Source organism: Ambystoma mexicanum, chromosome 4p (genome assembly GCF_040938575.1).
Source record: "Ambystoma mexicanum isolate Mex_15411 chromosome 4p, UKY_AmexF1_1, whole genome shotgun sequence".
Lineage (NCBI taxonomy): Eukaryota > Metazoa > Chordata > Amphibia > Caudata > Ambystomatidae > Ambystoma > Ambystoma mexicanum.
This window is the reverse complement of record NC_090927.1, coordinates 1,249,089,231-1,249,111,231: the sequence shown is the minus strand read 5'-3', so window position 1 is coordinate 1,249,111,231 and position 22,001 is coordinate 1,249,089,231. Positions and strand designations below refer to the sequence as shown.

General features: G+C 44.0%; 1 protein-coding gene across 1 annotated transcript in view; it reads left to right on the top strand.

Moving 5' to 3' along the window:
• The window catches only part of PGBD5 (piggyBac transposable element derived 5), an 854,702-nt gene that overhangs the window by 230,488 nt on the left and 602,213 nt on the right, over nt 1–22,001 (top strand). The window lies entirely within an intron of this gene.

The window sequence follows — 22,001 nt, the reverse complement described above, 5'->3', positions numbered from 1 at the left end:
ATATTAAAGTCCTGGACAAGGGAACCAAAGAACGTAATGCCAAAGGGTCGAGCAAGCAGGAGTCCAAAATACAGTCTGTGATCCGTGATGAGTAATCCAATAACAGTAGTAGGCAAAACCAGGGAGACCCAAGAGCAAATCCGTAAGGCAATCCAAGGTCAATTTCCAGGTAATCCAAAAGTCAGAATGCGTAGCGTCGAACAGTGTCCAAAATGTTCTGATCACGTGACACCCAGGGGCATCACGTGTGCGTGTCTTTTTGGTCACGTGGATCGTGGCCACATCACGTGAGCGAGGAGCTCTGGTCATGGTATGCGGAAGTGCGGCATGAAGCCGGTCTTTCAATCACCACGGGAGTTTCCACTGAAGTGGTCGCCGCAGCGAGTGAGCAGCTGCAGGCTGGAATCCACGCAATGGCACACGGGAAAGTGAGGAGGGCACAAGTGAGTCCCGGAATCGGGCACAAGAACTGGTGGGATTAGAGGAACCAGAGGGGGCCCTGGGGAGACTGGGAATCCTGAGGTGTGCAGGCGTGACAGAGGCACTGGGGAGACTGGGAGGATTGGGAACCCTGAGGTGTGCAGGCGTGACACTTATCGACAAAGGTCTGCCATTCATTATCGATTGCCTAAGAGCGCTCTTGTAACATGGCTGTCAGGTTCTCCATGTCATATATTTCCTTGGCCGTTCCTACCCATTCCATGTAGCTGGGCAACCATGGCCTCTTTCAATGTATTATCATGCACGCCCTAGCAGCTAACATCAGATTCTTTGGCATATGACTCAACTTATTAACATACTTACCATGTATTTCCAGTCCAAACAATAATCGAAGGGGCAGTGGTGCTCTCTCTTTCCCATCCACCATTTGAATCCACACGAGGACTTTTTTCCAATAGGGTTGCACCTGCGGACAACTCCAGTAAATGTGCCAGAAGGACCCCGTTTTCCCACAACCTCTTTGGCAGGCAGGATTAATACCAACTTACATCTTGGGTAACCTTAGGGGGTCATACTGCCATCTGTTCAGTAGGCGATAATTATGTATTTTATATTGCATAGATAACCAAGACTTACACGCACCTTTGCATATCTGTCTCCATATCCTATCTATGTCCCTCCCCAAGTCTTTTTCCCAGTTAAGCCTCATCCTGTTTTCCTTTGCTCCTCCTGTGTCTCTCTGCTAGTGCCGATACCAATCCATTCATCGTAGCCTGCTTATCCAGTACTTGTAAAAACTTAGTGAGCAGTCTACCCAGTTTCCCTTTCGATTTGGAGTCTGACAAACCCCCCTTAAGTTGCAGGTACATGTAGGGTGACAGGCTTGGCATCTCAAGCATTAACTGCAGCTGGTCAATGGATATAAATTGCTCCTCTTTCCATAGTTGGCCGGCTCTCATCAACCCCCGCTCGTACCATGGTTGAAATTGCAGTGGTTCCTGTATGAGTTCCCTGATCGGAATGCGCTCAGCACTCGGCAGAACGCAAATACGAGTTGTCAACTCCATTAACAGCCTGGTACGTTTCACAGAGCAGTCTACTCTTTTTACCACTGCCCTAAGAGCTTACAATTATACTGACACCTATATCTTTGTGCAGCAGACATTGTCAAGCCACCACATATCGGCAGTTCAGGGTGGATTTAGCAGCCATCCTGATTACACACAGGATTTATCCTGATTTTTACAAGATCATACACCATTCAGGTAATTTTGCAAAGGAGATCCCAATTTTTCTTTTTTTTAGAGAATTGGTTTCACCTCATAAATTTATCTTCATTTATTATTTTCTTGTTTCTCCTTCTTCCACTTTTCCTTGAGGACATTTGAAAAAATCAACAATTGGTATGTCATGTTATACTTACTTTTTGCACAAATATTTTGCACAAATGGCATTTTTCCTTATATGTTTTTCATTGAATTATTCAAATTAAGTATTTGACTCGCCCTGATGAAGGAGACAAACTCCGAAAATGCATTGGCAATTTAAGTAATTATCTTAAGGATGTTATGACCGCTTCCTCACTAAGAAACTATTAGTGACTTGTTTTTTTGAAAACTCATCCTTTTGAGATAAATTGGTTACATAAAAACTAAGAACATTGTCATTTGTGATGATTTGTAAAACCCTCAATCAAGATTGCTATACCTGATAATGATTAACTAAACACTTATGAAAATACTTTAAATCTCCACATCCCGGTTCGGACCCAAAGGAGAGCGACAGCGTGGCTCGGTTTATTACCAAGTCTTCTGCTATGTGCCCTGATCGGAGATGCCCATACACAACTCAAAGGTGAGGACCAGGTCGTTATCCCCTGCATGCTTTTTTGTTTTCTCCAAATATCCCAGAGCACCCTCAGTACAGGGTGTCTTAAAATCCTATATTCGGAAACTGGACTTGGGGGACCCATAGCCACTCTCCCAACGTTACCGGCTTCACCAACTTATGTTCTAATGTTACCCATTGTTGTTCTGCATTTTCACTAAAATGATCAGCTGTCACCCGTAGGTGAGCTGCCACGTAGTAATGTGGCAGACAGGGAAGTCCGGCTCCACCCCTTTCTTTACTTAGGGCTAGTGTTGCATATGCTATTCTCGTTTTGTTTCCTTTCCAGAGGAATTTTTTTCGCTTTGGGTTCCTCAACGAAAGCCGAGGGTACCTTAATTTGCAGCATCTGGAACATAAACAAGGGCCTTGCAAGGAGGTTAATTTTTAGGGTTGATAACATTTGCCCCGAGGATATCGTCAACTTTCCCCACCTCTGTAAGTCATTCCGAATACTAGCCCACAGGATAGGTAGCCTCATATAGGGCATCAAACAATTTTATAATTGTGACCCCTAGATATTGTAAATGTCTGTCTGTGATATACATGCCAAGTTCCCCTGGTTAACAAGAACACCTCTGAAGTCACTCGTTCACCGAGGCATATACCTTAGGACGGTGGTATAGCGCTACCTTTGCCATCATCCATTTCCTGCCAAACCACATCTTTTGTAGTCTAGTGAACAAAACCACCCACTCCACCCGATCAGACACTTTGTCTGTGTCTAAGGATAGGCGCATTGGCTCAGCCTCACCTCCTGTTAGGGAGGCCAATAGATCTAGGGTTTTTCTTATATTATATGCCCTCTGTCTGTTACGAATAAGTCCTGCCTGATCCATGTGCATCAAGCTTGGGAAAATGGTACTCAGCCTTCCTGCAAGGATGGCTGTGAGCATTTTTGCATCACAGTTCAGGAGGGAAATCGCCCTGTAATAGCCACATACCTTTCTATCTCACCCTTCTTTGTGGATCACAACTACTCTAGCCTGTAAGAATGATTCAGGTGCTCCTGCTCCCTCCAGTATGGCGTTGAATAGCCTCTGCAGAACGGGGTCATCCTATCAACATATCTCTTATAGAAACTGGGCACACATCCATCTGGACCTGGGGTTTCCCCCGGCTTCATTGACCTGATTGCTGCAGACACTTGTAACAATGTTATCGGAATTTCCAGTCTTTCCTGGTGATCTACTTTCAGTGTTGGTAGTTCGAAACGCCCCAAAAGGGCCAGCTCTGTCTCGTCTACTTCCCCATCCGCACCATACAGAACTTTGTAAAATCTACCAAATCCAGCTCTGGTGTCCTGCTGGTGTGCCAGCAGCTTTCCCTGCTCATCTGTTATCCCTTTCACCCCCCTATCTTCCTACTGTTTTCTCAGTCTGTTGGCACACATCGCATTTGCTTTATCCCCTTTTGCAAAACCTCAGTTTGGCTTGGATTTTGTCTCACCATAGATCTTTCAGGGCTATGCGCTTGGACATTATTCTCCTGAATCAGAGGTTTGGTTCCCCCACCTTGATTCCTTAGCCTTGTTTCTATTACTCAAATGTCGTCCTTTAATTTCATTTCTCTCAACGCACGTTCCTTCTTTTTGCCACCCCTCTGCTATTATTAGCCCTCTCAGAGTGGCCTTACCTGCCTCCCATACCACGTTCAGGCCTAGCTTGCTAGTATCGTTTATTTGAAAGTAGTTCATAATGTGCTCTCTCATTTCATCGAAGACCCTATTTTTGAATATCGCGTCATTACACAACCAAACGCCTTTCTTGTTTCACCCTGTCAACCAGTTCCAATGCGTTGATCACCATGTCCCACAGTTTGAATAGAGGCCCCTTTTATTAGGTATTCACATCCCTCCTCAATGAAGATGTGGTCTATATGTGTGTACGTTTTGTGTTGCGTTGAGTAGAAAGTGAAGCCTTTAACGTTTGGGTTAGCCGCCATCCAGGTGTCGCATAGGAGTGATATTGAATCAGGTCTGCAAACGCCTGTCTAGGCTTAGGCACACATGCATCTGCCCCACTCTTGAGGGAGCACCAGATCAATCACCATGTTAAATTCGACTCCACATATTAATAGGCCCTCCTCCCATGCCATTAGCTTGCTGTGATTGGCTACTGGAAAGCTTGTCTGGACTGTATTTGGGGCATAGATCGCACAGAGCATCAACATCATACGGTCCGTTTTACATTTCACTGCTATCCACCTGCCCGCTTCATCTCTCTTCACCCCCTGCACTGTTAAACTGAGAGACTTTTTATATAGGATACCTACCCCTCCCATTTGGACTGGACCTGATGCCCATATTGCTTCCCCCAAATGGCGACCCTTAATGGCAAATTCCTCCCCTTTGCTATATCTAGTTTCCTGTAGGAAAAGCATGTCCAGACTTCTTGGTTAAATAATCCCATTAGCATATCTCTCTTCCCTGGTGAGTTTAGGCCTTTAACATTCAGGGTGCCAAATCTAACTACATTAGTCAACAGGAAAATGATATTCTAATCTCTGAAGGTAGACCATGGATTTTCTTTGGGTCGGTAAGCATGCCCCTTTCAGCACTGTACTTGGTAAACCACAAGTACAGTTTCTCCCCTCCCATCCCCCGCTCTCTCCCTCCACGTTTCTCCCCTCCTTGAGACGGCCCAACCAAAAGCCAGGTCCACTCAGGTGGTGGACTCTCCTCGCTTAGCCCATATCTGTCACATTTATAAAAATCAACTGGTAAATGAACCAGTCCCCACAACATACAGCACCTATCGATTTCAAGTCCTTCGCGGCCATCATCAAGATGGTTACATGACCGGGTGTCTTCCACTGGTCAATCGCCTTCAGATACGCCAGTGCCCCCTCTGCTTCTTTGTTTGTGACACAGAATTCTTCAGTCCCCCTTTCAAAGTTAAGGGAGAAGGGGTAACACTATCTATGTTTCACCTTTTGTTCTCTTGCCCATTGAGTGAGGGCCTTGCAGTCTCGCCATCTTGCTATGGTAAATGCAGAGAGGTCCTAGTATATGGCAACCTTCGAGCCTTCGAATGTAAGATCTGGGTGTCTCCTGGCCTTTTCCAGAATGGCCACCATGTCTCTGAAGTAATTAATCAAATTGAAGTAAATTGATCAAAGGCGATGTCATGGCCAGGAGACTTTCACTGTCTCCTTCTTTGACCCCTGTTATGCGTAAATTACATCTCCTCTCTATTTTCCAACTCGTCAACTTTAAATGAGATATCGTGTTCTTTGACTTCCAGTTCTTTGATCCTAGCATTCAGTAACATCTCCAGTATGTCTGTCGATAACTGATTATGCTCCAGCGCCTCAACCTTCTCCGCCACTTTCTCTACTCTCTGATTCACTGCCTGCATTGATGCCTGGATGTCGCATAGATTTAAGTCCCTCCAACAGGGTGTTTATGTCTGCCTTGGTCGCGGCCTCCTCTCCTAAAGGCACACTAATCTATCTAAAGTTTGTTTGCCATATCGTTTGTTTTTCTCTGCTCTGGGCTTCTCTTGAATTTATGCCTGTCAAGGCACAGGAGCCACACCGTTGCTCCTCCCATGTAACTGGCCCACTGCACCACTTCACTCTTTAGGGTCAAGCCAACACTTGTATCTTGGGAGCTGCCTGCCCCTACAAACCAGGAATGGACAACCTGCCAACCGTTGTATAAAATGTGGTCACCATGCCCTGGGGGCATAACCCAGGCTCTCATTGTGGGGCTCTTCTCGTCCTGGGAATTGCCACACAGTGTTCGGTGCCTCCAGTACCTGTGTTCCGCCTCCGGAGGCCGATGGCTGAATGCAGGTCACACATAGTCCCTGCCCACAGCCACACCACTCCGCCCAGGACACACTGCCTGCCGTCTGTCTGCTGCTCTCCGCCTCGATTAACTACTCACTGCTGGGGGACCGCTTCCAGCTTGCACACTTTGGATGTTCGAGACAACCCCCTCCTATCACGCCACAACTTCCATGCCTTCTTCAGATAATTTGCAATGCGGAGCGGCCCGACCATGCAATATAAACCATCTGCGTCCTTCCAAGTTTAGGACCCTCTGCCTCACTTCAATATCTCAGGACGTAGGTCCTACCGTTGATCCTCAGACCACTCACTGGGAACACAATCCTCTAATTGGTTTCACTGCTCGATGTGGGGCTTGGTATTAGCGCCCAACCTCCATTAATTGTCTCTATATCTGGGCTATACAGAGGAGCCTAGTAGTCAGGCAGCCATCTTGCCCGCAACCCCTCCTGAGTGTTATTTTTAATAGACAGTCTCTCTTCAATTTATCTTGAATTTCCCAATTTGCTTTAGTCAGGGTGTCGAGTTTTGCCTGTATAGTACTCAGCAAAAGATTCCCTTGAAGTTTTAAGAAGTCTGGGCTCCACTTCCTTTGTTATTTTAGAATCACCCAATCTGGAAAGTCTTTCAGAGAATCGCAGATCATACAGTACATTTGTCTCTAGTGCCCATAATATGGAGAATTAAGTCGACAAGAGACTGGCTTACAGATTGTGTGATGGCGGTATCTAAAAATAAGGTTCTATCAATGGTCCGCCTGGTAGTCGGTCAAAATCTCGAAACCAAAATCTCGAATTCAAAAAGACCGAAAAAAAAAATATCGAAAAAAAAAATATCGAATTTTTTATTTATTTATTTATATATGTTTTTGGGGTCAGGTAAGTATAAAAAAGGGGTAAAATAAAAAAAAAATGAAAAAAAGGGGGGTTGGGGGGGGAACCCCCCCATTTAAAAAAAAAACACATTTAAAAAAAAATTCGATATTTTTTTTTTCGGCCTTTTGTATTCGAGATTTTGGTTTTCGAGATTATTGAATTCGAGATTATCACTATAAACCGAACCCTACATGGATGAAAATCACATCATTGAGCACTGAGTGAATCCGATCAATGCGGAGAATCTGACTGCGGCCTTTCTATTAGTTCAGCTTGCCTATGCTGTGCACATTGTTTTGCATAGGTATAAAAGAGTTGTTCTATTTATTACCTCCCCTTTTTCAAAATTCCTTGTAATGTCTTTTTGTTTTCCTTTCTTATGAAGTGTTGACCTGGTCTTACTTAGTACCGTCTTATTTTTTCATGACATTGGCTTTCATAGATGGGATTGGTTTTACATTTTCGAAAATAAGATTTCATTGTCTATTTTCAATTGCCTCTCAATCCAATAACAAAATAAAGATATTATCATCTCCTTTGTCTATGCCTCCCAATCACTAATGTTTCCCTGCACCTCAAATTCCAATGGAAACATGAACATGGATGTTCTCCCTTGAACTGGTGTTGGTGGGCAAAGAGAATAGTACTTCAAATGGTGCTGAAGGGTCAAGACCTCCTCCATTGTTTTGTTCCTAATGTTGAGCACAGCCAGAATGGAAGTCACAGAGCTAAGCAGAGCAGATGTGTCTAGGTGTTCTTAGTTTAGCAGTGACCACACACACATTCAACAGCTTTTGGTCAAGCAAAATAGGCCTTCAGTGCAAAATGATTTACTTTCATCAGTAGGGTGTGTAAGGATTGCATGATTGGGTTGCTCTGGGAATAATCCTTGGCATTATAGATGTGCTTTGATGGACTAGATATTTTCAAGTATAAGGACTTATTTACCACTAGTCCTGAGACTGTGATGAACTCACTTGGGGATGCATTGCAAATGGGCTCAAATGTGACCTCTCCAGGTGGTGCTGCGGTTGATATGGCTATAGTAGTATGAAGTGTGCTGATTAAGTCGGTTATTAGGTAGTTGTGGTGGTGCTGTACCTGTTCAACCTGGCTGCATAAATCAGACTTCTGACGTTGTTCCACAATTGTAGAATGCCACCTATCACTCACAAAAACTCTCACTTTCATCCTTCTACTCGTGTCGACTCAGCTGCTGATGTAGCCTCCTCTGAGGCCTCACTCTCTACTCTTTTGGCCCACATAAAATATTCAGCTTTGCAACTCACATTCTGTTCATCATCTGCTCACAACTTCCCTGAAGGCTGTTGGGCTCTCCTAGCATTACTGATCCCTCCTTGAATTCCTTCTACTCATCTTAACCCTAATAGAACTAAGTGTATGCTCCTGTGACCGAAACACATATTAAATGGCGTATCACGCCAACCTACACCTCAATAATTTGGCCTTTCAACCCCATTTGCTAAGAAGATGAAAAACCTGGGAACCATCTGGGTCCCTGAATTTAAGTTGAACTCGCAAGTTAACAAATGGTGAAATATTTTTTTTTTTTGCCTCTGAATATTGAGGTGTGCTCTGCCTTATCTCCCTTACGAGTCTCATGCAATAATGGTTGGGGCATTGATGAATGCTCTCCTTGACTATGCAAATGCATTAAATACTACCTTTTACATCGCATCCAAATCGCTCAAAATACTGCCACCCATAAATCTTTTCATGTACTTAAATGTGTCCCCACTTCTAATCTCAGACAATCTTTGCATTGTCTCCCGGTCTGTCATCATATCACGTTTAAGACACTTTGTTTAATTCATAAGTGCATCCATGGTTAAACACCACAGTATTTAAAAGATAAAAAGTACTTGTACCAACCATCCCATTCTCTTCGCTCAACACAGTTGCTTCTTTTGGCTATTCCCCCTTCTCGTTGCAACACTAGGGGAGATCAATGCTTTTCTGTTGCTGGACATCACCTTTGGAACAATCTCCCAATCCAGCTTCAGTTTATGACCTCCTTGTTAGCCTTTTGGAGAAACCTTGAAACTTGTCTTTTCTCCTCATTTCATCTGTGCAACTTCATGTCAATCCATCCTTCTGCGATTTCTTTGGCAATATCATCCATGCCCATGCCAAGAGGAAATTTTGTTTGCTCAGTACCCTATTTGAGTTTTGCGCTATACAACTAGTTAAAATAAATGAATTTATATTAATTCAAGGTATAATCCAATTGATGACCTAGAGCCCCACTATCTGATTAACCCAGTCACCCACTACTCCCCACCTGATACCTTTTACTCCAGCGCCCTACTCAATCCCTCTGATCTCCACTGCACGTGCCTCAAATCCTCTTCCTTCTTGGCCTTTTCTCTACCGCCCCTCTCCATTTGAACTCCCTCACCTGAATCAAAAAATAAGACTACCATCCCTGCTTTCAAATGTGCCCTTAAACTCCATCTACTCTCCCTAGGTAGAGATACTGTCCTTACTTTCTTTTCAATAATTAAAATATGCAATAAGGGGGTATTTGTGAACAGTGAGCATTTTCACTGATGAGATCAAGGCAGCACCTGGAGAGATCCTTTGTTGAATAGGTGACCTCGGCTGAGACACAGTTGCCAGAATTACTTTTTACTCCGGGCATCTGGCAATGCCGTAGTGTGAATGACATGTCACGTGATTCTTATGGAGGTTGGACTGTCCATTTCTTTTCCAGGATCCTGCGTTTCATCTTGCAAAGTTGTCAGCATACCGTTGTTTACCTGTGTTTTTGGCTGATTTAATTCGGCGAGGTTTGTTTGAAACCAGCTGGTCAAGGACTTGAATCGCCTAAATCTTCCAGAAGGACGAGTGTGGCTAAGGAGGAAGCAACTGCCTGTCGGGTTATGAAGTACTAAATGCTGTGTGGGCCCTATACAGATTAGAATGCGTGACCTGAATGGTAGGCACACATCTCTAGTTGGGGTGTCCGCTTCTTTTAGTTATTTATTTTATCACAAAGTAATCAAGGAGCTAAGTGACTTGGAGGCACCAAGCCATTCTTCTTCTCAGCTGGTGACTGGCGGTTGAAAGATTACAAAACATGGAGGATAGATCAGGGGCAACGTGCTTGTTTTGGAAGCAGGTCAATACTGAGCAGCATGGGTTCGGTACCCAGTCCCATGCTTAGCGGCTGGATTCTGGAATGACGCGTGACATAAAAGCCCAATGAATTCATGTATTGTCCTTTCATGAAGATCCATCTGTTGTGTATGGTCTAACAAAAGCTTTTTTTAAAGGCTGTATCCTCTTACTGTGATGTCACGGCAGAGGGTTATGAATTCCTTAATACACTGCTGTGACCTCATAATATGTGCATAGATCATTTACTTCGGCCTACCCCTCGTTTCAAAATCCCACTGCCGAGGCTGCGCGAACTGCCGCTCCTCGACCGGTGCTCGAGCCACGATTCTGACAGTTTGTCAAAGCTGCAGCATCAGTGCTGTTACAGATCACTTTGCCCTTGTCAGCGTCGGAGCCAATACTATAGCAAACCACGAGAATCACAGTTACCACACTGTGGGGGAACCGGGCTCGGTGCCAGGGGGATGCTGAAGTTTCTCTAAGGCTTTTCATCATGGGAGAGATCCAATGCTTAATGTGTAACAAAATAAGTGCCAGGGACCAAATAACATCTTGCATGCCTATGCCATGTCTATAGGGACACCACTCCCCCCTTACTGTTGCCACCACCCACGGGTGTTTCTGACAGTGTCAACATATTTGTGGTTGCAGCCATAACCGGCTCATTGGGGGTGATGGGTTCACTGTCTATAGAATATGTGTGATTTAGAAATATCAAGCAAAAGGCAGTGCGAGGTGCAGACCACAGGTACGCCCATCCCACACTGAGATGATGCAGGAAGATCTTGGATAGGTTGGCACTGAGCAGAGGCACTCATTGACAGTGGTCTGCTCCCTGGCCTTGCCCCAGTGGTTGTGATGCTGTCTTGTAACTGTCCTACGGTTGAGCTCTGTACTGTGTGCCCCTCTGTCCTACTAATGGCCCTGTTGATGTGCAGCTTCATTCCCAGTTGAGTGCTAGCTTGTGGTTAAGGCTGAGTCACTGGCCTTGCACATGCCAGCGTATTGGCACACCCCATGCCTGCCTCCTGCCAGAATGGAAAGGAACAATGCCCAGCTTAACAGTGTCCAGTATGTGTCTGCTGAGTGTCTTCACTTGCAGAGGCACAGCAGAGGCACAGCCGTGCATGCCACATGCAATATGCGCCTCCTACACTGGCCCTTTTGCATGTGTGCATGTGTGCTGTCCTCTGTACCTATTTGCCCATGGTACTGCGGCTACCTGCTTGCTGTCGGCACCACATGACCGAGCCAACCTGCTTGCAGTAGTGCTAGTTGTACAGAAGCGGATTAGCACCAATGGCATGTAGGCTACTGGAGCTGTGCATGGGCATGGCCAGAGCAGTCAGTGTTGTCAGCTTCCAACTCATTGTTACAAACATGGATAACTAGCCCAGCAGCACCAGTGTGAGTCATCAGTTTATGAATAACAGTGAGCCAGCCTGGAATGTAGGCATATGTGAATCTTGCATACTATTTGTTGCTTGTTGTGGTACTACGACCGACAGATAAAATAATAAAGTTACCAAAACACTACACTGTAATCAAACTGAGTATGAGACAATAAACGTTGTGCTCAGAAATAAGGGCTAGGGCTGAGCCCTGGCAAACACTCCAAAATGTAAGGCTGGAATGTAGAAGAGTTAGTGCCCAGTTATATTGTTTTCTGTTATGTTCTGTGGAGTGAACTACATATCACACAAAAAGGGCAGATGTACCCTCTACGTAAAAAAGAGAATCCTATTTCTAAACGCAACTAGTCCCTCAGAAAAACTTAACTGCCTCTGCGTGACACCCACTATCCCTAGGTCAAGCTGATGTGCCGCCTCTCTAATAGGGATAGCCGGAAAGAGGGTCCATCTCTCTAAACTCAGCTACAAAATAAAAATTGCTCATTAGCAACAGAATGAAAGTTTAATGTACTAAAAAGGTACAAGGCTGGGATATTTCATCTACCTTATTCTCCCCCTTCCCGAGTGTGTACCTTACTAAGTGTGCCAACGGGAAGCGGCATCCACTTGCAACATTCCTAAAGGCTTGCCAAGTCTAATTCTGTATCCGTCTTATTATAAAGGATACTAGCAGGTAAACCGGTCGACCGGTTTCGGTGAACAAGCAAACTATTTTATGTCACCGTCTTTACGAACTAAGCACAGAGAACGACTTCACGTCGTCTCACAACGCTCTTTGTGTTCTTGAGGTTCTTATTAACTTCCATCCTCTTCAGTCTGTAGATCTGTAGTTTCCTCAACAATTCCTCCTCTACGCTGTATCCCAAGTGACTTAGATGACACTCTTTGCTGTGGCAATCTTATTGACCCGCTTGCCATCCCGTGAATACAGAATCTTCTCCGTTGTTGAGGAAACTACAGCCTAAATGCCTAACTGTACCTTCTTAGTAAGGGAGCAGAACGCCACATATTTCTTTTTCTGTTCAGGGTTGGCACAGAGATCTTATCTGTTGTATGAAGTCTTTTTCTTGCCTCCCCTGCTAGACTGTTCCAAGGGGACAAGGACTGGGGTAGAAAAGGGATGGGGGTGTCAGCAACAAAACATTGTGGAGCAGAGGCGTTGCTAAGTGGGCTATAGCCCCTGGTCTTTTGATTGTAGAAGTGGATAGAATTTCAGGAGCAACAACCAAAAGGCTACCTAGCCCCGAGTCCCGACAGTTCCGACATCAGCGTAGCCCCGGGTCTTTTCCAGACCTAGCAACACCTCTGTTGCGGATGCATAGCTATAAACTCTGAGGTGTGTTCCATCGGTCCCGAATAACATCCTAGGCAACTTGAGCTACCTGCTGGTTGTCTGTAAAATGCCATCCGGAACGCCTCCCACATATATTTTTTTGTCTGGGAGAAGGGATACCAAAAAAGCATGCACATCATATACAAGCATAACACACAATCAAGCCCTTTAAGAAGAATCGTGCATAAACGCGCACATCCTGGAATATTTTCAAGGGAACTAAATGCCAGCTACTTATGCCTGCAGGGGAATACGTATTAATGCGTGACTTGTAATACATTGGACCCATTTAAGCACACTGTCTCCTCATACAAAACAAATGTGTCATTCTATACGTTGGAAGAAAATCAATGCTAACAGCATGGGCTCGTGGTTTGCCTCCCAAATACCAAAAGCAAGTGCCAAAACAACGTTACCTTTCTGAATGCATGTCTGCTTTTTCCTTACGCAAATTACATTTGTTATTTTTTGCCTGCAGCTTTTCGTCTTTTTTAAACTGAAAACGACTAAGCGTTTGTTCTGAAGTATCAAACCCTGAGTGACCAAGGAGTTAAACGCGACCGTGATCCAAGAGACAGCCGTGCCTGGAAGCACATTCATTTGCTTTTCCCTTAAGGAACCCGTCGCTGAGACCAACCCTAAATAACACAATTTAATCACAAAAGAGAGAAAGTGACAGACGGACCGGGGTTTATTCTGTTTCTTTTAAAGCCTTTTTGAAACCTCTGTGGATTCAATCTCTCAGAGCTGTTTATTTTATGGTCGCCTAATCATGGCGATTAGGAAAGTAATACAGCACCTGCTGCTTTTGGTGGCTAGCCAGGGATTGCAAATGGGAGGATGTTCAGTCAGACTGCAGGAAGGGCCCAGAAAAAAGCTCTGTGTTTCTCATGAACCCTGCTTGGTCCAGGTGTGCCTCTCTCTTTTCTGGGGTAGCTTACTTATGTTGTTGGTCCATATGGCGGCGTTTCAGCACAATCTTGTGGGCAAAACATTGCCACAGCAGAGAGCACGAAGCGAAGGGGTGTTGAGATGCAGGATGTTTGGTTGACATGGAAACTCGCAATGCTTGTTGCATTCATTGGCTGTGCTTGCATGTGAGACCGAGCTTGTAGGCCACGTACCTGTGTGTATGTTTAGCTGGGTTCCCCTGTAGCTTTTTTATGCCTCCTCATTGCGTCGTTCCTGCTGGGTTAATAACTGAGTACCATGAATGCTAATAAGACATTTCTCATTCAAATAAGATCTCACACAGCTGTATTCACATATGCATGTCCATAAAATGGGAATTTAGAAACGTGCAGGATCGGTTATTGCAGTCGGGTCTTGGACAAGCCTTACGGTGTTCTGAGATTAAATTAGGATGTGCTCATATCCAGCTTCAAGTTCAGTGTAAACTGAAAATCAAAGATGCTTAGAACATAGCACTAATGCTGCAGGTGCCTGCAAAGGATGGCGAATTGTTCACTGTCTTACCTGCACAAAATCTTAACACTGAAGCTCTTTTGACAACATATACTGAAAACAACAGTCACATGTAATGTGATGGATTGTGATCTGCGCATTATTTAAAGCCGTAGCTTTTTCAATTTTTTTATTCAGTTAAAATGATGCAGACATTCTGTTGCTGAAAGGAAGGTCTGCTAAACAGTCCCCCCTTACATAAAAACTCCATGCCAAAATTATAATGTACGCATGTGCCTTTGCTCAGACAGCCTGCAGGCACCCCCAGCCCATGCTCTGTAGTGATAAAGAACAGAAGGTCAAAGTTCACACGTGCATTCCAGACAGCTGCTGCGACACAACGTTCCTGCAGACTGAGATGGCTTTTTAATCTTCTCCACCTTTGTTATTGTTGTTATTGTTATTTTGCATTTATATAGCGCCTTATATACCATTGGTATGGTCTGAAGGCGCTGGTAGGTTGAACGCCCTTGGGAACCGAGGTTCGAGTCAGTAGAGAGGGTGAAGAGAGTCAAAAGGTGCGTGTGCGCACAAAGTATGTGTGCAGCTGGTGCGGGGTTAATGTGGTAGCTGCTTCATAGCGGTTGTGTGGTGGTTGAGAGGTCAGGAGAATGTGTACGCTCTGGCGGAATTTATCCAGCTCGAGAGTGGCTGCGTTAGGCCTGAGGAGAAACGCCTGGCTGGGGGTGTTAAACCAGCGGTGGTTACTTAGAGTGATGGGGAGTGAGCGTGAGATGTTGATATGAGAACAGTTATACCGAATGGTGTCATAGTATCCCTGTGTTCTATTTGAGTGGTGGTGTAAAGAGGAGAGTAGGCGTGGGGTGTGGTATGGTATATGTTCATTCAAATGTTCCCGCATACCAATGCATATTATGTACGTCACGCAATTTATGCGATCAGGAACACACTTGCGCGTTCATAGTTAGTCTTGCGTGCTCTAGTCTATCCCTCATTTTCAGTGTGCTTCATGCATGCTCTCATGTACCTTTGATCTAGTATGTAATAATAGTTTGCCTTAGTCACTCAGTTCGCATATAAATCTTTAAGTGTAAGCAATTCCTGGTTGCGGCATGGTGACTGCTAAGGAAACACAATTATACAGCCACAACAATTTGATATCACATCAGTGTCAGCTCTGAGAGCAGAGCCAGCTATGACAGATTGATGTATATTGGGGTCTAGGCTGGCTGTCTCCACATCTGCTATATGGAACAATAAACAGGTTATTGTCTGATTGATTTACCCCATGGCATAGAAACTTCACTGAGGAGGACTTCTGGGAACAGTGCTTCAGATACAGTGCTGACATAACAAAACTAGCCTTACACCAGGGTGTTAATCAGTGGAGTCCCTTAGAAGCCAGCAGGCATGAGAAGGGTGCAGGCTCAGATCAGAAAGTATAAAGCATCAGTACCAAAGGAAAGTATTATTTAATAATGTAATGGTTTCACCAAAATTAAAACTTCCAAAAATATTTACAATACCTGCTGAGCAATTTCAATTTTTTCCCCCAGAAAAGCAATGCATAATTTACATTTTTAGAAAGCATCTTCTGCTTAACCTTTCAGATCCTGAATGAAAGAGAAGGAGCTGCTGTGATGTTTAAACATTATTTTCCATATAAGCCTGAAAAATCCCAATTGGAACAACTTAAGCACCAGGAAAGTTACCCCAAAAGACAGCACATTTTGTAGCCAGACGTTGACAAGTATTGGGGCCCACAAAAGTGCTACTCACATTTTATTTTATAGGAAGGTAAGCAATTTGGATCAACAAGACAAAAGGAGATGCATGACGGATTTCGGGCCTGATTGCAAGTGTGCTATATGTTTCACAGAAATTCCGTTACCGCCGCTTTTTTGGGAAGTAACAGAATTACTACCAATTTTACAGTACCACTGAATGTCGAGACTGGAGGCGAAGTGGAGGATTTACCTGCAGTGAATGGCTGGAGGTAGATCTTCCAGTTAATCTCAGAAAATCGTCAGATTTACTGCAGTGCAATTACCACAAAAATCCCCATGGAGTTCTAGGGACTCCAAAACAGGGGCTCAACAATGCATTACCACCGCTCATAATCTGGCAATAATTCCAATAGACCAAGTGGTGTTAACAGTAACCAAGTTTGGCAGTAATTTCATGGAAACAGTGCAGAATTACAGCCATACTAGTAATGAGGCCTATAGATTTAACAAAAGAATGGAGTTTTGAGAAAGATATTTTTTGTTCTTGTATTTCTGCTGCTGCAGAGGGATTTATTTCTAGAAATTAGACTTTCTGTTTTTGCGAAAATGACTTCCTGGGATTATACAACATTTAGCTCTTTTAGGATTAAATCGCCCAATCCTTTCTGATTTAATCCTCTTTGATATTCCCTCCATGTAATCCTCTTTGATAATATCTGCAACAAAATCCTATTGAAAACTCTTCATACACATTGCATTTCACTACAGTAGTTATTTCCCTGAAATAGGGCAGGCAGCAAGCACTCGTAAAAAACAACGAATGTTCCACTTGCATGAAGACATATCCCGCTGCCCGCAGCTTGAGAAGCTTGCCATACATTCAAATAAACAAATGCAGCCACCACTTGTGTCTTTTGCTATAGCTCCCATTTCTTATGTTGGTTCACCAGGGAAAACAGGAGCAGAGGACACTCTATAGAACCGGTTTCAGATCTGCCCATTCTTAGAATGTAAGTATAACTTTATAGCGCCGTCAGTGGAACTGACTGCATTCTTAGGAGCTGTGCCTTTAACATGATTCCAATTGATTCCAATTCATAAGTACGGTCTCCCTGAGAGTGGCAGTAGAGACACTGTTCAAGAACCAGAGATGCCACGCCACCAGAAGAAGCCAAAACACGTTGTGGAAGGCGCAGAACATTCTATTTTTGGAAATTAAAAGGATTATTTTCGGGCAATTTATTTTTCACTGATGGATACAGCAACACAGACGGATTCACAGGCACCACCTGGGTTTTTATGGTGCAAGCAGAATTGTTGATGCTGAATCAAAACCCCAACAAAATACTGAGTTTAACAGTACTGATCTCGATAGAAGTCGTTAAAAATACAGTTGGCAATTTTTGATGATGTACTGAAACAACGAGATATGTTAATGCTAATTTTAAAGGATATTTGTACCATGCACTATCACCACTGGAGTGGTCCCCTGGCACTGTGGCGGCTCTGAAAAAAGGGAAAAGGGTGGGGGCGGTGAGTTAGTGGGAATAAGCTGGAAAAGTGCAAGAGAGCAGTGATGTGCTGTTGGCGGTCTCAGTCGGTGGGTCCGTTGGCTGGGCTTGGGGTGTTTTATGGTCGATAGTTGTCGTGTGCTGTTGTGCGAGTCTGTGTGGTTTGTTTTGTTATTGCAGTGTAGTGAAGTTTGTGCGGATGGTTGTGTTGTAGGCTTGTGGTTGTGTTTGGTTAGGGTTTGAGAGGTGTATGGAGAAGGGTGAAATTGTTAGTGGGTTGGTTAATTGGCATTGCTGTCCGGAAGTGAGGCTCTGAATTTCCGTATTCTCTCCAAGTGGGGTGCGTGAGGGCTCATTCACTAGACGATGCAGTCAGTTCACTGAAAGCAGAACATATTTCTGCTGCCAGAATTTATCGAAAGTGTGAGGTTACTTGTGACTCCACCAGTAACAACATGTTCAGCAGAAAGATCATTCTCTTCACTGAGGAGATTGAAGTCCTATTTAAGGTCAAGAAAGATACAAGTGCGATTGAACAATGTCTCGATTTTAAATTGTAACTCTGATATACAGGATCGTTTGGACATGAGCACTGTTATGGATGAAATGATTAGGCGGGCAACTGTACGTGAAAACACATTTGCACACAAAAATTGCCTATAATAGTTGTAATTGAAATAAGTTGCATTTACATTCGGAATGCTTTGTTTGTATTATTCTCCTGAATCAAATGCAAAGGTTTATGCAATACTCATTTTGGCACGTTACAACATAATACTGTGTTTTACTAAGTACTTTAAGGTGTTTGCAAGTTGTTGCTGCAAATTGTGATACTTTTACAATACTACGGGTTAAAGAGTCCGCATATGCAAAAATTAAAAAAGTCACCCCGTACTGATCAAAAGTCGGCACCCATGGGCAGGGCTGTGTACGGGGGTGTCGCATTGTCGTGTTGAGTGAAGAAACCTCTTTGACGTGGCTCGTCCTCAGAGTATTTTTGAAGGGTGGTACGCTAGATATCTACCGAATATAAAAATATGTTGATAAACAATTGATCAAACAATTATGATACGAAAGCGACCCCACCTATGGCACTCTTTAGGACCACTGCAATATAGTTTCCGGAGACTGGTTTTACTGAGAAAGGGAGGTTTCATTGCAGGAGATTTTGGTTGAAGCCAAATCCATCCAATTTATTTGGCCACATTTGGCTGCAAATAAATGTGGGTGATGGCTAAGTGTAATAATTAAAGTGGGGGGCAAGGAGGCTGAGCGGGGATGGATTTGTATTCAACCATATCTCCTCGATGAAATCACACAGAACTGTTTTATTACTCCCAAGAGACGCACACTGGAGGCAAAACTGCCAGCTGTCTATTGGGCATAAAGATAGGCTGCCCATGAATATTCCTTGACTATGATATTATTTTAGAAGAAGATTGTTTGGTTTTCAGTTGTACGTCCCTGGTGCAACGTGAAGACAGTGAAATATATGCATACAGTTGAAAGAAGTCAAGGTCGCACAATTGACATGCATGATAGAGACCCTAGTTACTGCCATTACTTTCTTGTTTCAGGGAATGGTTAAGGCCTGGGTGCGAGGGCACGACAGAATTAAGTTTAACATAGCACTGTAAGGCATTTGCTTCCAGTGTAACCGATCTTGTACTTTTCCCACAGACATTTGGTCCTGGGAAACTCTACATGTTTGATGTCCATTTTCTAAAGGTTGTTCACACCGGACAGCCTTTAGCAATATTAGCTTCTGACTAATAAAACATGTGCTGCTGAACAAAATGGATACCTTGAGTAATCCAAATTAAGAGACACGTGTACCTGTCCATCAACCACTGTTCTCTGATTTAAATGTATTGACATCAGGATCGGATGCAGGGGACGGCACAGCCGTGCAATGCATGGGGAACAATATGTGTCTTGGCTGCAAGATTTACTGCAGTCATTTTGATTGGCTCTAGATGATTAGGGGTGACGCGAACTGTGAGCGGGGCTAATAGACCAATCTCCACACCCGGTGATGCATCGTATTTCTCCTGTGTGGTGCAGCGATGCAGTTAAGGATGCTTACATCGTTTAATTTATTGGTATTGCCTCTAACTTGGTAATGACTTTCTAGTCGTCAAATACGGGCGTGTAGATTGGATGACTGCCCCCAGTGCACACTGCTCCTCAGCCATTATAGGCTTGCACAATGACATCAGGTTCTAGTCAGGGCGGGCTTAGTGGCGCAGAAAAACAAAATGTCTCCTGGCCCCCCGCCACACCCACCTCACGTGTCCCTGGTCATGCGGGGGTGAGGGAGGAGACGCAAAATTTTTCAAAGGCACTGCTGCAAAGCAACAGCAACCTATTGTTATTAAATGCGCCCCACTCCCGAGAGCAGTGCGCATTTAATTTCAATAGTCGCTGTTATGTACGCCTGACGTTCTACTAACGCGGTGACGTCAGGCGCTATTAATAAAAGCCCCATGCCTCCACAAGGGGAGTTAGTTCCGGGCGAGATCTTCACAATGGTAGTCCGTGTGATTTATCGCGCTCCACAGCCGGCCTCTCCCACTGGGCCTCACGCGTTCTCTTATCCGCCGGCACACCGGCATGAGAGAACTCTACAGTCGCCTGCCATGCCTTCTCCCACCATGCCAGCACAGGAAGACCTTGAAAGATTCCCACAAGCTGGCATCGCGGAGGGGGGGTGCTAATGGCACCCCAGGCGATCGTTTCTAGTGCTCCATTCCAGTTGAAAATAGTGTTTGGCACACGTCGTTTACCTTTGGGCATAAGGTACGTTATTGCAGCTGTGAGGGGCGTATTGCTGGAAATATGACAAAGAGGGGCTTCAGCTGTGTTTTTCAAAACGTATCGGCAAAATGAAAGCATAAAAACACGCTGTTTCTAAAGCAAAACGACCAGCACTTTTGATGAGACTCTAGTTGTTTATTCAGTTATTTTTCCACAAGACCCTGTTTCTCCCCCTGACTCTTACTTATTGCCTTTAAGTATTGTTACAGTTTTTGGAAGACATGAAAGCATTTTTATAATGTTCGTATCCGGTATTTATGAAGGGCTTCTCCATTCTAATTGTTGGAATATTAGCTGCCATCGTTGCCCAACTTAATGGGAGTCCGTTTATCAGTCTCAGAAGGATGAAGGGCTGTGTCAACCCTGGCAGGGATTTAAATTAGTAAAGTGCTCGCTGGCCTCCATGTCAGAGGAACGTGCTTAACCTGTGAGCAGGGCTGGCCCTAGGATTTGCAGGGCCCTGGGCAGCAAAAGATGTGAGGGGCCCCCCTAATTTGCATAAACAGTGATATCACAGAATGAGTCTTTAGTGCGCAAAGGTAGCATGGGAAGTTAAATTAGAAACATGTGCCATGCGTAAGGTAGTAGACAAATACACAGTGACATCCAGTATATGAATTGTCAACATTGATATGTACCTATGTGGAAATATCAGGACTGAGGCAATTTTTTGAAGTAGCAGACAACTGAATATACCTTGTACAGACTTCAAATTTTGGCAGATAAGGCATAGTTTGATAAAAGAATTTCCCTGAGGGCACTCACCTTGGTTAAGTGATGAAGCCTGGATTTGAGCAGTCTGCAATTCAGGAACATGAATACATCTCTTCCCAATGTAATTGGTAGAAATACTGTTTGTATATGGTCTTTGCGAAGCTTTGGCTTGAAAACTCTATCTGTGGAAGGCATTGCAAAAAATATGGTGATTGTGTTTTGCTAACTGAAATTAACTGCTATTTCTGCAGAAGTTTCACGATTGTTTTTATTTTTATTGGGTGCATATTTGGCCAATACTAGTGCCTAGATGCCTACAGGTTTAGTGCGCTTTACAAATGTAAAAATAAATATTGTCCAAATGAGCAATATGCTTTTATTTCAGAAGCTACAGATAAGGATTATTTTGACTGTAAAAAAAAGAAAATTGCAGAAAATAATTACTACGCTTATCAGGTGCTGCTCACTACAAAATAAGAAGGGAGTCTCATTAATGCACCTTCTAAGCCTTGATTGGAGGGTCTCAGCAGGCCAAACTGCTGGTATGGAATAGCAGGGGATCATATAGCAGATTAGGAGACTGTTTCTGGGATGTTATACGTTTAGACCTTCCTGTAAATCATGTCTTCTTTCCTATTCCTGCGGCAACATGTGCTGTAAAAATGTAGTATTTTGACATGGGGGTGAGTATGGCTCCCTGGCTTCACTCAGTATGGGAATCTTTGCCCCATAGGGAAAATCAAAAGCTGGCACCAAGAATATATGCACAGTAAGTGAACATATGTTAAAGTAAAGTGAAAGATACACATTTAGTTCAATTGACCTTTCCCCGTGTAAAAAAGTGCATTAGACAAAAGAGAATTAGCCTTTCAAAAAAAGTAATGAACAACAGAAAAATAACCTGAGAGAAGACATTTTCCAAT